We start from the raw sequence: 23,915 nt of genomic DNA, 5'->3' as shown, positions 1-23,915 counted from the left end.
TGCTTTACAAAAAATACGTGATGACGTAATTTTTGGCTCGTGCAGCCTCAAGCTAAGAGCACTACAGCAAGCATAAACCTAGCTTAACTGAGCAGGCAGTGAGCTCTCCACCCACTGGGACCAGCTCCGGTCTGAAGCCAGCGCTTCAGTAAGAAGTATGCCCCTAACAACCACAATGAGAACCTGCAAACAGAAAGGTCAAAGGCTTCAACTTCTTTGCTCCAGGTGAGGCTTAAATTCAGATTCCTAAGTACTCCACACAGACCAACTGCACCACTAGAGCTTAAACACCAGTTTCATTTCTAGTGTACTGCCTGGGGCTCTGGGTGTACTGTAATTAAGCACTGCACAATAACAAATGAACCAGCGTACACACAGACCACCTAAACATCTCCTTCTAAACTAAGCGGTTTGTTTCTGAAAAAATAGTAAAACCTTTGCTTTCAATTTCTTCCGTTTGATATTTCAAAGTACTGTCAGGTTGAATATCTTATTACATTTTATCACACATACACTAAAATGTTTTCTCATTATCTGGCAATAAGTCCCCTATCACTTTCAACAGGTGCCAATTGTTTGACGACAGCAGTTGTACTCTGTATGAACCTGCACATCAGCGTATATAACATGCCTTCTCAGGAGAGAAGGCCAGTCAATATGGTGGCATGTTACATAATTCTCTCGCTGTATTGATTTATCGCCTTGCTGATTTGGCCCCTAGCCAGTATGCACTAGCATTTGTAATATTTGAGCTGGAGCCCAGACGGAGAGAGAGGGAGTGAAAGAGAGACTTAGATGGTGAGGGCAGATAGATGGCGACTGATAGAGAGGACAGTGAAAAAGAGGTAGAAGCTGAGAGAGGGTGAGTAATAGCTGGAAATATTGGGATGCATCCAAGTGACACCGATAAAGAGAGCAAAGAGAGAGAGAGAGAGCAGCGACGGATAAAGAAAAGAGACAGAAAGAAACAAAGTGTTTAAGAGAGCGTTTAATTGAGCGAGATGGAAATAGCCGAGATTTGGGGGAGAGGAAACAAGTGCGCGCAGGGATGAAGAGATAGTGACAGATCGAGGGAAGGCGCGAGACAAAGAATGTGTGTCAGTGAGTGCACTGCAGGTCACCCTTGTTGCTGTAATCAGTACTGTTATATAAGAACAGCCAGACACACTGGATCTGCAGGACAGACTGGGTTTACTTCACACAAACAGTATGTCTTCAACTGTAGGACACAAAGTGCCTGTGGCCACATATGCTAGATATAAACTTCAGCAGCATTTACAGGTTCTAAAAGTACATCCACACTAACTGGCTACATTTGAAAATACAATTTTAAATTTTCTTTAAGTGTGGATGTAGTCACACTGTTCACTGATATTCCCTTCATGGAGGAGCATCAGGGCCTCTCCTTGCTCCTAAATCCCTACTTTCCCTTCTGGCACTTCCTCCTTGTTGTGACATCTCTCTTTCAATCCTTCTCTCTCCATCTCTGGATGAACTACAGACGGATGAGGGGAAGGAAGCGAAGATAAAGGCAGAAAACTAGATTAATGGGCTGAATGGAGCACAGAGAAGGAGAGGGAGAAGATGGAGGAGAGAAAAAGTAGAGAGGGAGAAGGAGGCTGAGTGAGAACAGGCTTTCCTTGTGCTACTGTGAATAATTTACTTTATACCCCACTCTCTCTCTCTTTTGAAATATATATTCAAGATATATTAAACTGGGGGGGGGGGTGATCTGATTAATTGCCAATTAATGTTTAACGCAGTACAGCTGTGTTCAATTAACACTGGTTTAGGCACCGTCTCTCCCAACACCCCCCCCCCCTCCCACCCCCTTCATTCTCTCCCTTCATCAAATATCATACCCTCTCCTTCCCCCCTTCTGCTGTTGATTCCTCACTACAGCAAGTCTTAGAGAGAGATGAGAGAAAAAAAGAGAGCTTGATCCGAATTAAGAAGCTGACTGCAGAGAGGAATATTTGATAAATTCTCACACTTGTCACTCAGGCTGACCTGAAGCACTTTTTGGTCAGTAATACATCTACCCAATAAGTATATGTGGATACAAATGTGTTAGACAAAGGATGGAAAGTGCCTGTCTGAATTTCCACGAAACTGAATGTACAGGGTGTTGCTCCAAGACACCTGCATAGCCGTTTTCTTTTATACTTTAAACTGCTATACAGATTTGAGTTTTTGACGGCCAGGGCCACACAACACGTTGCTAAGATTTGGGAAGTATGCTTGTAGTTACCCATAAAATCCTTGTGTGTGAAGATCATAAACTGTAAAAATAATGGATGTAGCATCAGTGACGTCACCCATTGGTTTGTGGACTGCCGATTTGAAGCCGAGAGTTTGCATTTTGTCTGTCGCCATCTTGGTATTTTGGAGCCAGATGTGACTTAGCTACGCGAAAGAACAGCCGCAGATTTTCAACCCTTGTGAAGCGAGTCATCCAGCAGAGTTTTGCTGGTGGGTAATTGCCGTTCATTTACATGTGCACTTACAAAGAGCCGGTTGCAAATCGGCAGACTTTCTCTTAAGTTACCAGTTAACGCTAGCTAGCTAGCTAGTTGGCTACTTGGTTGGCAGAACGCTGAACAAGACATTTTTCGGCGACCAAAATGTTCCTAGTCTTTATGCTAAACTAAGGTACCCAGCTACTGGCTGTAGCCATATTTACCGGACATATCAGAGAAACATTAATCTTCTAATCTTACTCTCGGCAAGAAAGCATTTAAGTGTGTTTCCTAAAATGTCAAACTATTGCTTTAATAGGGATTGCTTTAGGCATTATTGGTTCAGTGTTATTGCAGTAAAGATGGAGAAGGGATGGGTTGGAGGTTCTGAAAGACTTCATGTCCAAGAAAACCCAATACTGATCCATTGTTGAAAGACTCTTTTAGGTTGTTTTGTGAATGTTTTGAAAGGAAGCCTATTTTTATTCCCTTCAAACTAAGTGATGGGAAACACCTAATGTGCATTTTACTTGTTTTGCAACATTTCAAAAGTTTGCATAAAATTAAATTGACAGCTGGATGCAGGGCAATTAACACCCGACCACCCGCCAAATGTGGGTGAATTTTGCAATTGGCGGATAACACTGTCAATCTACCTGCCACATTGGCAGGTAGGCAACTCATGTGTTATGGCCCACATTCACCAGTGTTTTTTGTTGTTGTGGTGCGCGTAGGCTACTCCTGATTTTGTCAGTCATCTCATCTCTTATATGCAGTGGCATAACGAGCCAACACCGGACCCCTATGCAGTACTATCAAGGCGGGACCCCCTACTACATGCATGTGATTATGGCGCAATGTCCATGAGTAGGCTACCACGAATAGGACAGGATAGGATCATAGAGACACAGCAAGTCCTGTTTTTCACCTTCATGAGGCAAAATAAAATAAAAAACTGTCTGGTAAAAAGTGGCTGGATGTAAATATAGCCAGATTTGAGAGAGAGGGTAGTCTGGCCAGAAAAAAAACTTAAATCAAACTAAACTTGTTGGACTGGGAACACAGAGTCCATACTAGCAGTACACTGGACCACCATGCCCAGCAGATAGCTGACAATGTGTAGATTCATAGAAGCTAACTATACATGCACAAGAACACACCTGAAACATGTGGTAGGTCAGACTGTGCACATTTGATCCTCCATCCTTCTTCTTGCTTCACTATGGGAGAAATCTTGACAAAATAAGTCTAATTCACCTAAACTGCAACAGTCCTTTAAATGCAACACTACTTGAAAAAGTTGTTTTGCCACATTACAGAAGTGCTTTTGTAAAAAAACTGAACACTCATGCAGTTTCATCAGTTTCATTTGCCTTGAAGAAATTATGTTTCATGGGTAAGGAATCACCATGCAGAAGAAGTAGGATCAGGTGTAGTTTGGGAAAAGTGTGTGCAGTTTACTTGTTACAATATGTCAAGGTGGTGAGGTGCTTAAATGCCAAACTGTTACCTTTTCTGTGCCATTTGAAGTTGCCAACACAGAAACTTCCCTGGTGTAGCTTTAAAAATGTAACACCACATGACAAAAATTATATCAGTATCATGCACAAGCCGGAGTGTATGTTGTGATGTGCGATGGATTCAGCACAGATTGCCGGTGAACTCACTGACACCAAGACATTTGAATTCTCCACCATGCCTCCATTTACCCTCCTCCCCTGTAAGCAAAGACCCACAGGCTTGTAAGTTTGATGCCTTTTTTTTCTCTTTTTCTCATCCTCCTTTTTCTTCATCTCGTCTTATCTCTTTCTTCCCACTGTTCATCTGATTCATCATCTGCTTGGAGCCTCTCCATCCCTCTCGCTCTCTCTCTCTCTGTGCCTGTCTCTCTGTCCAGGAAAAACATCAACTTCACTGCGTACAGTGCCTTCACTGTGGGAACGAAATTGCAGAACCTGTCTGACCTGACTAGTTCATGATCACTATACACAAAACACATGCTGTGATCATGCTATATGTAAATATAATAAAAAAATTTGTGTGTGCGGCCATGTGTGACTACTGGGGTGTATGTAATGTATGTACTTGTCTGTCTGTCCCTTTTTGGCTTTCATCACAATCTGATACCTCCACCCATCTGTTCACAAAGGAAAGAAGACAGGAAAAGTGGGAGCGTGCAGTTAGCTATCACTCTTCATCCCTGCTCCTTCTCTTCCTCTTTATCTGCTCTCCTTCTTTGTCCTCTACTTCTCTGACCAACTCCCTCTCTCTCCTCCTCCACCTCCTCCTCCTCCTCTCCTCTAATCCCTCCTCTTCTAACTCCTGCCTGTCTCTCCACTCTTCTTCTCCTCCTTTCATCTTCAGATACAGGCAGAATGGAGCTCGGCTTCCCCTAAAGACCCAGCAGGTGTGTGGTGTGTCTAATTGCACGTGTGTGTGTGTGTGTGTGTGTGGGTGTGAGAGGGAGAGAGTGTGCTTTAAAGTCCTGCACATAAGAGCTTTTTTCTATGAAGTCACATTGTGCCTGTGTTTGTATCTATGCATGTGTGTGTGTGTGTGTGTGTTAGCTGTGCGTGTGTATTGGAGATATCTTGCTTCCTCAGGGGAGTGCAGACCCATTTCCACTGTCTGCTGTAGCCAACCAACCCAGCCATGCATCGATAATCTAGTATGGTACACACACACACACACACACACACACACACACACACACACACACACACACACACACATTCCTATTACCTGTCATTGCTGAGCACACTCTGGGTGTGTACTGACTGTAACTGGGTGGACCAGATATTGCCTGTACCTGAAAAGCAAGCATACCACAGATATAAGAATTGATACACACATACATAATGTATCAGTGGCACTGGTTCATATATATTTTAGGGGAAGTAGTGCAATGCTTTAGTAAAATGCCACTTCAAACAGCCAGCCACATACTGTATATTGTATCACATCCCTTTGTGCAGACCGGCACGTTCAATGCAGTAAACACCCATATGAGATTGTTGAACATCTCATTATAAAGCCATAGGCAGAATTCTGCTGCAATCACAGCCTCCACTCTTCTGTGAAGGATTTCCATAAGAATTTGTAACCTGTGTGTTTTATTCTCCATGGCAGTCTCAAAACATGAAACAATTAAAAGAGGAGGGTCACCAATATGCAGAGCAAAAAAAAGGGGGGAATTTATCGTTTTGGTTATTTCTGCTTTCCTATTGTTACCTGCTATAAAAAATGAAAGATATTTTTATTTGAATATATTTCATGGAACTGTGGAGGCCTGCATAAACTGACCAAAGTAACACAGGTTATGAACAGGTTAAAACAGTTAAAAGCCAAGATTGTGTTCTTACAGCAAACACACCTATTAGCCACTGAGACGAAGAGATTACAAAGGTGGCCAGGACAGTTTCTATCATCTTCGTACTCTTCTAACTCTAGAGGTGTAATTATATTATTACATAAATCTATTCCACTGCAGATTAATGATGTATAGTAATTTAGGATCGCAACGGTCAAATCATACAGGGCCGCATTTTGTCTACACATCTTAATTTAATCATTGTATATGGACCAAATGATGACAATGTCTATTTCTATAACAATTTGTTTTAAAGAATTTTAAAACTACCAGGCAAGTATATTATAGCAGGGGGCTTTAATTGCGTTCATGATCCAAGTAAAGATAGGTCCTTTTGGAGTGGACAACACTCACACAAGAACTAGAAAAGCATTACATCACTTTATAAATGAAATGAACCTAGTGGATATATGGAGGCATCTGAATCCATCAAAGAAAGAATTTTCCTGTTGGTCTAGTGCTAACAAAAGCCACCCTAGAATAAATTACTTTTTGGTGTCAGCAGAACTTCTTTCTAATATCAGAGGCTGCCATTATAACAGTATAGTCATATCAGACCTTGCAGCTGTATCACTGGTCTATGTGGAGCCAAAAATGATACGCAAATCTCCTAAATGCAAAAATGGATGCAGGACAAAACATTTCTGCAGTTTGTGGAAAAACAAATTGATATTTACTTTGAGTTCAACACATCCCAGACAACGGCCACAATTAGATGGGAAGCCTTTAAGGCATTTATTAGAAGCTACACAAGCAGTAAAAGTAAAGAAGCACAGGAAATAATTAGAGATCTGGAATCTAAAATCAAAATGCTTGAAAACAAAAGCTTGCAGGATGGACAAAATGAAATCTCCAAACAGTTACTACTTCTTAGAACTCAATATAATGAGATAATACAATAAGGCTGCTGCGAACTTATTGAGGCTCAAGCTAAATTTTTATGAGCAGGGAGAAAAGCCGGGTAGACTTCTTACATGGTGGATGAAACAACAGGAAACCAAAAGGACAATACATTTCATTGAGGATGCAAATGGAAATACTATTGTTGACCCGCTGGAAATTAATATAGCTTTTATTAGCTTTAATTTTTTATGAAAATCTCTACAAATCACAGTACATTACTAATGCGGATGTCCAGACTGAATTTTTAAACAAACTCAATATCCCCCAAATCTCTGAGGAAAGTAAAAAAGGCCTAGACAAACAAATTAAGCATGGTTGAGATATTAGAAGATATAGGTGCAATGAAGGCTGGGAAAGCAACAGGGCCAGATGGCCTCCCAATTGACTTATATGAATACTTTAAAGATAAATTGGGGTAGATCACGTGACCAGCAGCCGCAATGGTCGCAGAGAGCTACAGCTCCGTACCCACCTCCGCATTTCATTGAAAAACCAGGTCTATTGCTTTTTCTTCGACGCCAAATCTTATCTGTTATCATGGTGACTGTGAATTGCCTGCAAGCGCAAGAAAACAGGTCTCGTTGTTGCTAAGCTACCTACTTGGACACAGAAATCTGCAAACATGGCGGCGGATACAGGGCGGTGGCTAACATAGCATCTGATGCTAGCGCAATCCCGAACATGGAGGACTTGATCGCTCAGGTCTTGGCAAAGCAATAAAGTGTGCTTGAATAAATGGTCTACAACGCAGTAAAGGAAGCGCTAAGGGAAATTAATGCCTCGCTGCAACACATCAGGGCAGAGCTTGAGACGCAGGGAATCATGGTGCGTGATCTGATGCAACCTGACTGCGTTCACGATCCAGTGGCATCGGGAGCTAGAAGGAGCACAGCACAAGCTACATGTTAGGGGCACCCCGGACCTACTTATCTAACCGGCCACCCTGAGAGTGACCCACGGAGGGAGAGAGTCCACCTGCACTGCAGCCACAGATGAGGACGTTTTCTGTTGGGAGTTGGATATGGAGGACGACGCGCCACCCACACGGGCAGCTCCGCACCGGGGCCTGATGCCGACGACTGAGCCAGAGAACGGCGGGGGGACTTCGCGTCTGGTGCTGGAGCCGGCGGCGGGGCCAAGGCTGGTAGACCCAGCGTCTCTGGACTAGCGGTATCTGGGCTACCGTGCTAAGTTTGTCTCGAGGACACTGTATGTAAGTTTTGGAGCCAAGCTTTAAAGGAACATTTAACCAGACCAAAAGAACATGATACATGCTGACTGTCCAGTTTATAATCTATGTTTTTTAACATTTCACCAGACTGAAAGAACATGATAAATGCTGAGTGTTCAGTTTATAATCTATTACTGTTACTTTTCACATAGTTTATGTCAGAATTTGATAGCTGGTTGAGACCTAGTTCTAGGGTTTTTGTAACACTGTTCATGTTTAACATAAGAAGTTCACCAGACCTGTTTCAACGTACCTGTGACTTTAGACAGGAGGGGAAATTGTGGGCTAGAGTTTATGCGAGCTGCGTTTGATGTGGCCACGTATCTTACAGATAGGGGATGGGGTCTGCAGTCTCAGAGGGTTAGGGGATTTATTAAATTTTTTATGTTTTTACCACACTTTGTTCAGATCTATAAGTTCACCCTTTGCTACAAATCTATCAGCGAATTCCGGTAGGATACGAGAGACATGAATGCGTGTAAATTTTGAAGATTGCTGAACTTTCAATCCTTTCAGTTAACATCAGGGGGCTAAACGGGCCGATCAAACGAGCTAAATTCCTGGACTATTTAAGAAGGAAGAACATAAATGTGGCACTTATACAAGAGTCACATTTACGTAAGAGAGATATAAATTGTCTTCAAAATAAATACTACAAGGTTGCTGCCTCATCTAGTGACAACACCAAAACCAAGGGCTCCATTGTGTTGCTGTCGCGGAAATGCGCACTCACCGTAGACAAAAGCAGTAAAGACTTATCAGGCAGGATATCTTATATATGTACCACGATAAGGAGTAGGAAAATAGCCTTTGTCTCGCTTTCTCTCAATGAATATTCACTAATTATAGGGGGAGACATGAATGCAGTACTTGATTTAAATCAGGATCGATCAGGGGTCAATCACAAAAAGGCCCAAAAACATATCAGACATGTTTAGAGCAGTTGTGGAATCCCACCATCTTACAGATATATGGATATAATCCTACTAGCACACCTCACCTCACCCACTCCTGCATTGATTATATTTTGTGCTCCAGTGAGCTTAAGGCAATGTTCCACATGATAGCAATAGAACCAGCAATTCTGTCTGATCACAATGCGCTGATAACCACATTCCGTTGTAATATGTTAGGAGAAAAGGTCTAGGAGATGGCAATTTAATAATTCCTTCTCCAGAACACAGCTTTTGATGCAGAATTTAGAGCCAAACTGGCTGAATTTATATCAATCAATACTGATTCAGTTTCTGACCCTGCATTTATTTGGCAGGCAACTAAAGGATTTATTAGAGATTTCACATCTTCCTTCGCGGTCAACTTGAAGAGGAAAAGAGAGGCAAGGATTGCGGAGTTGGAAAAATGCTGTAAATCTTTAGAGCAGTATTTTAAGACTTGTTTTTTTTAAATCTACACTCTTTAAGTCACAAGTCGAACGGAGCTGAATGATCTGCTAAGAAGGAGAGCTGAATTCATAATGCACAGAGTGAGGCAAAATTATTATTTTAATGGCTGTAAACCAATCAAATTGCTTGCTCTGAAATTAAAACAAAGCGAATCCAGAGTTGCTATCAACAGCAGCCACACAGACAGAGGTATCTCAACAAATCATAAGGATATCAACGCCACTTTTCAATCCTTCTATTCAAAGTTGTACGAGTCCTCCTGCAACCCAGATCCAACACAGTGACAGAAGTTCCTAAAAGAGCTAAACCTTCCTCTTCTTGACCCAGAGGAGGCAGAAGAACTGGGTCAACCTATAACATTGGAACTTAAATCAGCATTAAAAACAGTGAAAAAAGGGAAAACGCCAGGGTTGGATGGAATTCCATCAGAACTTCTTCTATAGTATTTTGACATATTAGGACCTACTATTTTACAAGCTTTAACCTCAGCCATAGAGAAGGGTACTTTTCACCAACAAACCAACACTGCACTAATTTCCGTTATATCCCAAATAAAGTTTCTCACTTGGACATATTAAAAAAAAAAAAAAAATGTCCTTGCAATGTCATACATTGTCAAGATTTCTTCAAAAAGTCATTACAATCCCTTCTTTACTTATTCCTTTATTTGCCCAGATTTGGAATCCTGCACCCAGCTTGCCTGGTTTAAATGAAACATTGCCCAACACTGGGCTGAATTGTGACAGAGAGTCCAATATGTTCATATATTCTTTTACTGCATGCCATACATTGACCATATTAAGAACTATAGGATGAGCAGTATGTCATCATTAAAGGATGCTTCTTTTCTTTAAATGAGTGAACTTGATGACACGTATGGCACATTTACAAATACACAGAAAAACAGTAAGACACCACAGTTTTATATTAATCAACAAAGACAAGAGGACAGTATAGCAGAAACTATGCAGAGGCATTTATAAATACACAGGATCTGATGTATTCCTCCTTGTACATATGAAAAAAATAGACACACAGTTATAGACACATACTTCTATACACTTTACAGATACTAAGGTGAACAGAACCCAATGTACTGACCAACCACAGTGGTAGTGATTATAGCTATCAAACAAGACATACACCCACTGTCATTATATCCTCAGACATTGAGAACACACACACACAGAAAAATTGTGACAGACATGCACAAATGCACACACAAACAACACACGACCAGACGAAACACATAAACAAGATACTAGCATGATGTAAGAAGGTGCAATATCAGACATCACCATGATTAAAGCTCAAGCCTGTTTATCGACCAGTTAAGTAGGACAGCAAGAGCTGAGCCCCAAAGATGCAGCTTGTTTACAATAACACAGCTATACAATGATAGTGTAAAAGTATTTTAAACACTATGTTGCCAACCTATGTTTATTGTAGCCACATACAGAACACTTTTTTGTACAATATACAGGGGTTCAAGTAAAGTGGGAATGTTGCTGTAGTAGGCACTGGCAGATACAACATACTCAAAGTTTAAACTAGAATATATAGAGTCAGTGTTTTTTGGGGGAAAACCTTTAGTCTTTTTTATTTTATTTTGGTTTGATTAGGGCTGCAGCTATTATTATTATTATTATTATTTATTATTATTATTATTATTATTATTATTATTATCAATTGTCAAAAGTTTTTAGGCCTAGGTATCAGAATGCGTAACCCTATCAGTACGCTTAACCCTCTTTCGACCGAATCAGCAAATGTTTGGCATTTTTACTTGACAAATGACTAATATGATTAATCGATTATCAAAATTCATTTTCTATTACGATAGACTCATCAATAAATCAACTAAGAAGTCCAGTACTAATTTGATATCAATAAAAAGAACATAATTAGCTGTTGCACAATCATCTTGGACAAACTAGATAAGACAGGTTTGGCTCTCATGGTCATACACAATGTCTGATAGGCTGACAATAAGTAAGCATTTAATCCGTTTTGATTGCTGAAACAGAATACCAGATTAATTATAATAATACTGATTGATAGGAGTTGACTAATAAAGGCTAATGTAACTTCATTGTGACATATTAACATGACAACAGACCAGTGTTACTTGACTTCAAACTAGGTAACAATGAAAGAATGGAGACTTATTTTTCAAGATCACACCTGCGTGTCTAATTGGTAGGACTGTAGCGACGCGTCGATGATGTCGACTTCATATTTTTGTGTCTACGCTTCGCCACAGCTCGCCACACACACGTGGGAGACCAAAACATTGCAGAATGCCCTGCAAAAAGCCCCAATAAAAGAAAAAGTCCTAAAAATAACAGCTCGCCCTAAATCATCAAAGGTATGGGAATACTTCAAATTTAGTTCCAAACGTAAAGCTGTCGTTATTTGCGCTCTTTGCCAAATGGAGTTGGCATACCACACCAGCACAACAGCAATGTGGGAGCATCTGACACGCAGGCACCCCATTGTCACTCGTGAAGGAGACAACAATAACAACTAAGTAATAACGTTGGCTAAATTAATTTCATGTTTGTGTAGTGTGTTGTGTAGCTTGAGCTCTGCACACTTCGGTGGTGCTAGCTAACTATCTTAGCTCTCCGTGCAGTTTGTTCATGCTAGGTTAGTAGCTAACGTTAACGTTAGCTAGCTACTGGCGCCTAGACAGCTGTGTTTAGCTAACGTTAGTTATCTAATGTTGGCTTGAATGGTAGCTAGCTTACGGCTGCAGAACAGCTATCTATAGTAGCTAACGTTACCTACTAACGTTAGCTACCAACCTAGCACGAACAAACTACACAGAGAGCTAAGATGCATTGGTTAGCCTAGCACCACCAAAGTGCACAGCTGCTAGATCTAGCTAAGGGTAGCAAGCAGATTGCAGTAGCTGTTGTTGGGACTGTAAAACTCAAAACAGGAATTTTATATTATGTTAAACACTCTGAGGAATGTGTATACAGTGCACTGCACAGTTTTTTTTGCACTACAACTTTTGAATTTTTAGAACAAGAGAGTTATGCTGGTACTGTAAAAGAGTAAACAGGTTGGCCTTTCATTTTGTATAACAGTAAAATAATTTTATTTCTTTAATTTTGTGTAAAGCAGAAGATTTTTTGCTGTGCAAAACTGTTGTTTAATAAAGTATATTATTAAGAATCTTTTGGTATTTATTTGAGATACATTATGGTTTTTATTAATCGAGCAACAGAAACATAATCGTTATATTAATCATCCAATTAGTCGTTAGATTAGTCGACTAATCGATAAAATAATCGCCCGATTAATCGTTTAATAAATAATCGTTTACCCCCAGCCCTACTAATTGGTAGACAACATATGGCCGAAATATAAAAGTATCGAGCACATGTTGTTCATGTTCATGAGGATGCACATTTTTAACCTTTGCTGCTTTAATTTCTAATGTTTTGTTTTACAAATAAAAGGTTGAAAAACCCTAGGTATTTCCTGTATTTAAATAAACCTCTTCTGTCTGAATTTAGAAAATGTGTATTATAGAAGTTCATTGCAGAAGGACGAAGATGCAAAGGGGGAAAAAAGGAGAGTCTTGTTTTAAGCAGTTGGAAGTCTGTGAATCTTGCTGGGCTTGCAGTTCCCCCTGCGGACATGTTTTGTGCACGTCGAGGAATGCGCTCACTCCATCTCTGTTGTAACCCCCCTGCTCCAACCCCCATCTCCCTCCTTTCCTTCTCCTCCTTTCTTTCTCCTTCTTTAGAAAACAGAGGCATGTAGGTAGACACAGACAGCTGGGCTAACTCGTAACAGCTCCCGTGATCTGCTTGACAACAGCCTGAGGGCCCACACATGGGCACACATACAGACACACATGCACACAGTCACAACAGAGATGTGAAAAAAAAGAGACCAAAGAGGGGCCCCGGGACTGAGCCTTGAGGCAATCCAACCTGGTGACACAGCAGCAGTCGTTAAGCTTAACTAACCACCAGTTGGAAACTGCTCCACTCCTGTTTGCAAACTGCCTTTGTTTGGCAGAAAACAATAACCAGCCCCCTGCTCTCTAATTTACAGGGGAGTTGGCCCATTCCTCTGAGTGGAATGTACAGTGCGAGCAGCTTGAATTTCATGATAGGGTGGAGAGATACGTGATGAGGGGGGGGTGGTTATCCGGCCAGAGTGGGACTGCGTTTAGGGAAGGGTAAGTGAGTTTAGCCGCTATTTTTAGATGACATGTCATTTTAAACTCGTGGTCTGTTCCTGTACTGTGGTAAAGGACTGAAACACTAATAGATACGTGGACTATCTTGCACTGTACTCATAAATCTGGAGGACAAACAACTGAACCCGCAAAGTGGCACTTTAATAAAACTTTTAGCGACCAAACCAGCTGTGCTTTGACAAAGGTATTCTTACACAATGCACACAGTGAAATCCACTTCCAAACTAAGTAATGTAAACCTAAGACAAATTAAAAAAGGAAAAAAATAATATGCAAGACAAATACTGAAATCCATATATATACAGCAAAGAGAAATCCCCAATAAACACAACCTAGATTGAGGACAAATCATGGAAGCTATTGAGCCTTTCTTAAATGTAAACAAAAGCATACTGTAAACAGCCACACAATCACTCTGTCTCCAAACCAACACCCACTCAATCCACTGTCACCTTACTTAACCTGCACTACACTGCAATAGCTGACAGAATGATGAGGAAGATGTACAAAGAGAAGCAAAGCCTGAAAAGAAAGGGAATGAAAGAGTGAGAAGAAAGAGGGAAAGATAGAGAACATATGGTGTATGGAGACCTAGTTTCCTTCCCCTTCCCTGATCTCCTCCGTTTCCCCTCATCTCACACACTTGGGACCATTACTCCTCATGGAATCAACACCCAACTAAAACTCTTTAATTAGTTCTCGCTCTTCCTCCCCAATCCATATGCTATCATCATTTTGTCACCTTTATTCGCTTTGCCTCTTCTCCAAACTGCTGCGTGTCTTTAGTTCCTTGTTGTCATGATGTCTTACTAGAGCGGCAAACATTAATTGATCAGTTGTCAACTATTAAATTAATTGCCAACAATTTTAATAATCAATTAATCGGTTTGAGTCATTGTTTGTGTGAAAAAAAGTAAATATTCTCTGATTCCAGCTTCTTGATGTGAATGTGAATATTTAGTATATGTATTTAGTAATATCTAGTTTCTTCACTCCTCTATGACAGTAAACTAAACATATTTGAATTGTGGACAAAACAAGACATTTGAAAACATCATCTTGGGCTTTGGGAAACACTGATCAACATTTTTCACAATTTTCTGACATTTTATAGACCAAACAACTAATTGAGAAAATAATCGACAGATTAATCAACAATAAAAATAATCATTAGTTTCAGCCCTATGTCTTACTAACTTGGATTTGTTTCCCTCTCTGACTTCACAGCAATTGAGTAAGGTGCGAAGACCTTTCTTACTCAATTTCTCATTTTCTCAATTACTGTATCAAGCTCTCAAACTTTCAATGTCTATTGCGGGAGAGAGAGAGAGCACTAGACATGCAGACAAAAGGTCTAGCTGCAAGTAAATCCCAATAGCACAACAAAAATACTAAAAATAGCCCTTAGCCCCTTCCCAATTCCTGTGCATCCCTGATTCCTCTCCTCACATCTTAGAACAGTGTTCATGACAACTTCTATATTTACTTCAATTAACAACGTGGCATAATGTGATAAGAATGTACGGGGGTTTTACATTTATATTTGTTGTATTTAACATATTTATAATATACACAGTATGGCTATAGGCTATATATAGCCTTTATAGGCTATATCTACAAATGTTTGTATGAAAAGAACTATGCAAATATATACAGTATAGTAAGCCTATATACACACAAACACACTATTTATTATTGATGTGTTGATCGACTCTTCATCTGAATCCGCGAGAGAGGCTGCTTGTAAACATTTCCATGTGCGCAGTAATGTTACTGCAGCTAATATCGTCACATTTAAGCAGCAAAACTAACTGTAGTTATACAGAGGAAACAGAACTAGACCTTTAGCTTCTGAAATGAATGAAGTAAGCTGCTGTTTCTTGAGCGTCTCTCTGGGGTTGATCCGACAGGCCCGATCTGTAGATTAACTAAGGGGCCACGGATGTAACTATATTTTCTCTCTCTCTCTCTCTCTCTCTCTCTCTCTCTCTCCCTCTCTCTCTTTCTCTCTTGACATGCCAAGGGTAAAATGACTTCCACAGAGGATACATCAGTGTATCCTCGATTATAGCTCCTCCAGGGAGCCTCCTCACTCCTCGATGTGCATTTTAGGAATTGGGAAGTCCTTCAACATGGTGCGCTGAGGATGATTTCCAGGTCACAAGCCGGAGGATCGAGGAGGTACAAATTGGGGAATTGGGAAAGGCCCCTTGTGTGATTTCAACAATTTAAACACTGGTCTGGACAGAAAGTTTTGGGGGACAGAGCATTCTCCAGAGCAGCTCCCAGGCTCTGGAACTCCCTCTCCCAAGAGATCCACACCTCTGAGTCCCTCACCATCTTCCAGTCCCACCTCAAGACCCATCTCTTCACCTCTGCCTATCCCTAGCCCCACGACCCCCTCCCTTTTCATCTGTGTCTGAATCTTGTTGTGTTTTGTTTGTTTTGTTCTGTTTTTGTGATATACCTCCCATTTAAACCGACTTTGAGTCCATGAAAAGAGCTATATAAATTAAATTTATTATTATTATTATTAGAAAGTGAAATCTTCTGTAATTGCATTAAATTCCGACCTGAGCCCTGCAGCAGTGTTATGGAAATGCTATCAGGTTCGTAGTTTCAAGAATTGTTTGTTTGCATAAAAATTACTCAAACACGACGTGGACACCTAAGATTGCCAGCACAGCTACGGAGTAAAGTGCATGTCTGAAAGTGTCTGTCTGCCTGGCTTTGATGTCTGCCCTGACCTCAAAAGGGACAAATAATTATGTGTATATGTGTCCCCTTGCTATGTACTACATGTGGTAACTTTCTCTTTAAATTAGAAAAAAAACACATACATATATGAATACCATGTGTAAGTTTCCCAAAGACAAAATTAAGTGCCAAAGAAAATGCACACTTAAAGCAGAGATGTATAAAAAATTCAGGTACACCTCAAAAATATAATCAACTTTAACAGTTCTTATAACTGTCAACTGTAATTACAAGACACCCTAGAAGGAAAGACATTGTAAAACATTATTTTTTCATGCAATCCATGTGACAAAAAAGCTGTGTATAAATGTCAAAATTGGATAAAGCATAACTAAAAAAGTAAATGTCATTGTTGTGGATGTATGTAATTTAAATATGGGATATGAATAGGTGGTATAAATACACTACAGTAATCTACCCCCTTGTGATTTATGCTTCCTAAAAAGACCTCAGCTTGCTTGGGTTTATGACAGCCATTATCATGAGTTATAGTGGTCTTAATGAGAGCTGTGGCAGGGTCTTTACTCATGGCCCAGGTCTTGAGAGTGAAATAATGCAAATGACAAAGGGAAAAAAACCTCTACATGACCAGCAAGTGACCGGACTTTCTATCACACAAATTACAGGTACACAGATGCCACAAGTTGAATAAGTCATGATGGAAGCAAGAAATGTCCAGTACAGGTACTGAGTCTATTTAAAGAGGATCAACTCTTCAGATTTAATGTATAACTACACAGAGTTAGGCAATGTATGCAACACTAAGTTCTAAAAAGAACCAAATATAAAGTAAAATAAAGTTTGTTGTTAAAATGCCAGAGAAAGTTACAGCCAAATGGGCAGTTTAGTCAGTTTTGTCACACGTTACTACAAAAATAAACAGCGGGTGATGTTTTTGTTGTACTAATTAGATGATGGAATGCAATGAGTGGGTGGAGACAACTAAATCATGCAAAAGCACTAAATCAGACAGAAGTACAATCCAGCAACTGTGATCATGTTCAATATGTTGGTGCGTGTGTTGCATAACGGTTCTAATTTTGTGTGTGAGAGATAACATGTGTGTTTGAATCTTACTGCTTACATTTATTTCTCCTGTGTGCATTTGTAAACATCACCTCCCTCCTGCCTTGCCTAGTTGCTAGGACACCTGCTTTGGGCACGTGCAGAGGCCTGACCTTTGACCCCATAGAGCTCTTACCCTCATGACCTCAGCAATGGTCTGGCCCTTGATCTTACTGACCACTAGAGCTGTCAGTCTTCCTCTATAATATTATTATTATTTTTTTTTTATATTCAAATAATATTTGAATATTTAATGCTCAAATGCAGCCTGTTAAACGTACAATATGTAACTTTCTGCCGCTAGGGGTCTCTCAACCAAAACAACGGATTGTAAACACAGATGTTTGAGGACGTTGGGAAGTTGCATGGAATTATGGGAGTTTTTATTGCTAAACACTATCGTCGATTAGAATGCATCTGTTCATGGACGAGTTTACCCATTCAAGTTTATTCACGTTATGTTTAGTAACGTTTATTCATGTCATGCTAATAAAATAGCTGCAGTTTCCCCAACATAATCACGTTTTTCTTGATTCAATCTGTATTGGTAGCTAGCTGACCAGTTAGCTAGTGAGCCAGCAAGCTAAGATTAGCAGTTAACATTAGCAGGTTTTAGTTGCTGGCTAATGATTAGCCAGCAGCTAAAACCACACTATCACAGTACATTTCACATGCCAATGTCATCTTTTGGATTTTACCGGGCGGACGGGGTTTGTTGTAACTTCAGCTAGCTACTCAACGAGGCTGAGAGACGGGTGTGTGTGGGGATTGCAGGGGGAATCTCCAGGACGGCTACGATGTTCGATTGCCGTTGTCAGCAGCAGGAGAACATCTCCCAGCTGCCCGATCTCCCCCTTCACTTTTCTGTAATCTTAACTATTCGTTTTGGTGCTTAACCCGCCTTTTGTCGGGTTTATTTAGCTAGCTAACTGTAAAGACAGCTAAACGAAAGGGAGAAGAAATTCGGCAGGGAGGAGATTTTCGGTACAAACACTGGTAGCGTTTACAGAGACGTAGCTAGCTAACATTATGGATGGCCGATGTTGTGATTAGGATGCCTGGGTCTGATATTCTCTGTTTCCCGACGCTTCATTAAACTGCCATTAGCGTCGTAAGCACCCGGCACCGGCTGGGGCTAACGGTAACTAGCTATTGCTACATGTCCCGGCTGTGTTGTCAGCTATCATCCCGAATGAAGTCTCTTTGTGCCGGGGGAGTGAGGCAGGCAGACCAGAGTGTGCTAGCTGAAGTTGAAGCTAACTCTTGACAGCTGTAGGGCAGCTAACATAATCTTTAGCTGTCTCCATGAAGCTCCCTGCTAAGCACTTAGAACTCGCGACGCAGTTAAGAAACCAGAACGAGATAACATAACATTTTGGCTCGGTGAATGTTGATTTTAAAGCGCCCATATTATGCTCATTTTCAGGTTCATAATTGTATTTTAAGGTTGTACCAGAATAGGTTTACATGGTTTAATTTTCAAAAAACACCATATTTTTGTTGTACTGCACAGCTCTCTCTCACTGCTGCAGATCTTCTTTTCACCTGGTCTCTGTTTTAGCTACAGAGTGAGACCTCTTTTCTTCTGTACTATCTTTGATTGCACTCGCACATGCGCAGTAGCCAAGCCCCCAGGAAGAGCACCATTTCTAAAAGCCACCATTGGCTTAGCGGATAACGGTGGTACTGCACCCCATCGCCCAGAAAGACTTTTCACATAGACATTGCATGGCGTCTATATTTCAGCGGATAATTTGTGTCGGGGTATATCAACCTACCAGCCCGAACACTGAAAGGGTCCTTGTTTAAAACGTCACATTTTAAAAATTTTTAACATTTACTAGAAGCGAATCCATAATTATTAAATTTGGAATGATGAACGCGCATAATGGACAGGAGCAGACCCACGGGACTGCGCACGCCCGCTCACATGACTGTTCTCCCGAGCTCATGTAGCTAGCTGTAATAATGGATATAGCTAGCTTATGGTTGTAATTCACGTGTTCTATTAATACGTCCATGGTATTATCTTATGAAGTTATGATACATCCGAGGGATGTATGTATGTTGTAAAGCCTGTTACGTGGATGTAACGTCATTAGCGTTTCCCAAACTGGCGGGGCTATCGGCTAGCTAGCTAGTTGCTAACATCAGGGTTAGCTAGCTAGCATGGCTGTATTAAGATCATGCCTACATAACGTTACTACAGACATATTGATTACATCACCTTGGTTCTCTCTTATGATACATCCGAGGACTGTATGCTGTAAAACTTGTAACGTGGATGAGAGATGAAGCCATGGATGAGCTCTGTTCACGAAACTGCAGGCTAACTGCTAGCGCTAGTTCCCCCCGAACACTGTATCCAGTTCTCTTAATACATCCATGGCAGTAGCTCAGATGTAGATTATGTCAGCTAGCTAGCTCCATAAACAGTAAAAGAAAGGCTTTTTCTCCGACTTCGGTCAGTTACAAGGCAGGATTAGCTGGGAGACTTCTAAATGAGGGTGCACATGTAAATAGTTCTTTTGTAGATTATGGTGAACTTGTGTGTGTTGTAGCAGTGCTTTGCTATTGAGAACGAGGTAGCATGCTAGCATTAGCATTAGCATGTGAATGTTACGAGCTAACGTTTGCGTTAGCCAGCTCGTTTCGGCTTGTGACGTCACAAGCCGTGCCGATTTTGAACAGCTCACCCAGAGACTGAAGGCAGACACATTCAGAAACCGTATCTCATTCAAAACAGCATGGATGGATTTATTTCAAAGTTTGTATGCGTGTGGAAGCACCAGAGACACAAAAGAACACCCCAAATCCCAGAAAAAGTGTTTTTTTTTCATAATATGGGCACTTTAAAGTCATGTTAAAACTATTTCCCATCCTTTTTCCGATTTCCAGCCGCAGCCTATCACTCCCCACTGTACTAACCTTATTCGGTAGGTAACGTTGGCTCACAATGCCTTGTGTTTCTCACTCCCGTAACTTACTTTACATTAGACGTGACATGAGAAGAAAGAGATTAGCTAACGTTAACCAACCTATTTATTAAAAAAAAAATTATAATTATATTCGACTTTTGGTATTCGTTACAACAGTCCTACTGACCACTCCCACCACACTGCTCTCCCTCATGAAAACATCCAGAATCTATGAATAGGCAATTGTTTTTTATTTCAAAAGTTTGACTGCTGGACACAAGATGTTTCCTACTTCACTGAAAATTCCAATCTCTGTATGTGGGAGGCTTTAGGTTTCCACATCATACTTTTGTAAGCAGCATATTTGACTATGATTGGCTTGCAAACTAGTTATGTCACAAAATCCTGCTCGTACCTACACATCTTAAATTGAGATTTAAGGTGAGCATAGAAAAACTTTACCCCAAACTCTGCACATACTCTACACTTTCAAGCTCCACCATTTAAGTGGACTAACAAAAAGCAAAACCCTTAGTATAGGGGGACTTGAACTGTGGTGATCTTTGTGGCGGTGTGTAACCTTCTAGCTACAGGTAAGAGTAAATGGTTGCAAGTACATATGGCCAACTGGTACAGTGTTCAGATCTTAAATTATGGTAGTGTTTCTCTGCAAGCATGTGGATCTACACAGTGTTAAACTCAGAACAAAAATCTGCAAATTTAGCATTGGATGCAGTTTGGAAACACAACCAAAGAGGCTCCAAGCATAGTGGCCACTAGGGAAGGGCAGGGAACTGGGATGTTGCCCAGTTTGTCCTACACACATATCTAGATATGTACATGAATGCAGAGGCAAAGAAAAGGTAGAATTCTGTGTCAGAGTAATGCAGGGAACCAACATTATTCCACTGGGCAAATATAGCCCTGCAAATAGAGTGGCAGATTGCTGTGTGTGTGAGTGTGTGTGGTGTCATTATGTCTTGCTAGCAGCAGACACAGACTAAGTGGGGAAGCGTCACGCCTTTATTTATTCATCAACAATCTGAGAACTGGCAATGAGAGACAAGGTCAATACATTATTGCCCACACATACTCACCCACCCCTTCAGTCTACCTATAGAATGAGCACACATATACATATATATACACACACACACAATATATATATATATATATATATACACACACACATATATATATATATATATATATATATATACATACATATACATATACAGTGCCTTGCGAAAGTATTCGGCCCCCTTGAACTTTTCGACCTTTTGCCACATTTCAGGCCTCAAACATAAAGATATAAAACTGTAATTTTTTGTGAAGAATCAACAACAAAGTGGGACACAATCATGAAGTGGAACGAAATTTATTGGATATTTCAAACCTTTTAAACAAATAAAAACTAAAATAATATTGGACGTGCAAAATTATTCAGCCCCCTTAAGTTAATACTTTGTAAGCGCCACCTTTTGCTGCGATTACAGCTGTAAGTGCGCTGGGGTATGTCTCTATCAGTTTTGCACATCGAGACTGACATTTTTGCCCATTCCTCCTTGCAAAACAGCTCGAGCTCAGTGAGGTTGGATGGAGAGCGTTTGTGAACAGCAGTTTTCAGTTCTTTCCACAGATTCTCGATTGGATTCAGGTCTGGACTTTGACTTGGCCATTCTAACACCTGGATATGTTTATTTGTGAACCATTCCATTGTAGATTTTGCTTTATGTTTTGGATCATTGTCTTGTTGGAAGACAAATCTCCGTCCCAGTCTCAGGTCTTTTGCGACTCCATCAGGTTTTCTTCCAGAATGGTCCTGTATTTGGCTCCATCCATCTTCCCATCAATTTTAACCATCTTCCCTGTCCCTGCTGAAGAAAAGCAGGCCCAAACCATGATGCTGCCACCACCATGTTTGACAGTGGGGATGGTGTGTTCAGGGGGATGAGCTGTGTGGCTTTTACGCCAAACATAACGTTTTGCATTGTTGCCAAAAAGTTTGATTTTGGTTTCATCTGACCACAGCACCTTCTTCCACATGTTTGGTGTGTCTCCCAGGTGGCTTTTGGCAAACTTTAAACAACACTTTTTATGGATATCTTTAAGAAATGGCTTTCTTCTTGCCACTCTTCCATGAAGGCCAGATTTGTGCAGTATACGACTGATTGTTGTCCTATGGACAGAGTCTCCCACCTCAGCTGTAGATCTCTGCAGTTCATCCAGAGTGATCATGGGCCTCTTGGCTGCATCTCTGATCAGTCTTCTCATTGTATGAGCTGAAAGTTTAGAGGGACGGCCGGGGTTTCGTAGATTTGTAGTGGTCTGATACTCCTTCCATTTCAATATTATCGCTTGCACAGTGCTCCTTGGGATGTTTAAAGCTTGGGAAATCTTTTTGTATCCAAATCCGGCTTTAAACTTCTCCCACAACAGTATCTCCCGGACCTGCCTGGTGTGTTCCTTGTTCTTCATGATGCTCTCTGCGCTTTACACGGACCTCTGAGACTATCACAGAGCAGGTGCATTTATACGGAGACTTGATTACACACAGCTGGATTCTATTTATCATCATTAGTCATTTAGGTCAACATTGGATCATTCAGAGATCCTCACTGAACTTCTGGAGAGTTTGCTGCACTGAAAGTAAAGGGGCTGAATAATTTTGCACGCGCCCTTTTTTCAGTTTTTTATTTGTTAAAAAAGTTTGAAATAGCCAATGAATTTCGTTCCACTTCATAATTGGGACCCACTTGTTGTTGATTCTTCACAAAAAATTACAGTTTTATATCTTTATGTTTGAGGCCGAAATGTGGCAAAGGTCGAAACGTTCAAGGGCGCGAATACTTTTCGCAAGGCACTGTATATATATACATACATATATATATATATACACACATATACATATATATATATACATACATATACATATATATATATATATATACATACATACATATATATATACACACATATACATACATACATACATACATATATATATACACACATATACATACATACATACATATATATATATACACACATATACATACATACATACATACATACAGTGCCTTGCGAAAGTATTCGGCCCCCTTGAACTTTTCGACCTTTTGCCACATTTCAGGCCTCAAACATAAAGATATAAAACTGTAATTTTTTGTGAAGAATCAACAACAAGTGGGACACAATCATGAAGTGGAACGAAATTTATTGGATATTTCAAACCTTTTAAACAAATAAAAAACTGAAATATTGGGCGGCGCAAAATTATTCAGCCCCTTAAGTTAATACTTTGTAGCGCCACCTTTTGCTGCGATTACAGCTGTAAGTCGCTTGGGGTATGTCTCTATCAGTTTTGCACATCGAGAGACTGACATTTTTGCCCATTCCTCCTTGCAAAACAGCTCGAGCTCAGTGAGGTTGGATGGAGAGCGTTTGTGAACAGCAGTTTTCAGTTCTTTCCACAGATTCTCGATTGGATTCAGGTCTGGACTTTGACTTGGCCATTCTAACACCTGGATAGGTTTATTTGTGAACCATTCCATTGTAGATTTTGCTTTATGTTTTGGATCATTGTC

General features: G+C 40.5%; 1 protein-coding gene across 2 annotated transcripts in view; it reads right to left on the bottom strand.

The window, feature by feature from the left end:
* kdm6ba (lysine (K)-specific demethylase 6B, a) overlaps positions 1 to 23,915 on the bottom strand; it is a 138,390-nt gene that overhangs the window by 68,163 nt on the left and 46,312 nt on the right. Inside the window, exon 4 of one of the 2 annotated variants that reach the window (XM_039822830.1) lies at positions 5,202 to 5,268. The exons of the other annotated variant lie outside the window; for it this stretch is intronic. The gene's annotated coding sequence lies outside the window, so the exon portion shown is untranslated. The remainder of the gene's footprint in view (positions 1 to 5,201; positions 5,269 to 23,915) is intronic. 2 annotated transcript variants of the gene reach the window in all.

Source organism: Perca fluviatilis, chromosome 14 (assembly GCF_010015445.1).
Source record: "Perca fluviatilis chromosome 14, GENO_Pfluv_1.0, whole genome shotgun sequence".
Classification (NCBI taxonomy): Eukaryota; Metazoa; Chordata; class Actinopteri; order Perciformes; family Percidae; genus Perca; species Perca fluviatilis.
The sequence above is the reverse complement of the archived record's forward strand: the minus strand, read 5'-3'. Positions and strand labels throughout refer to the sequence as shown.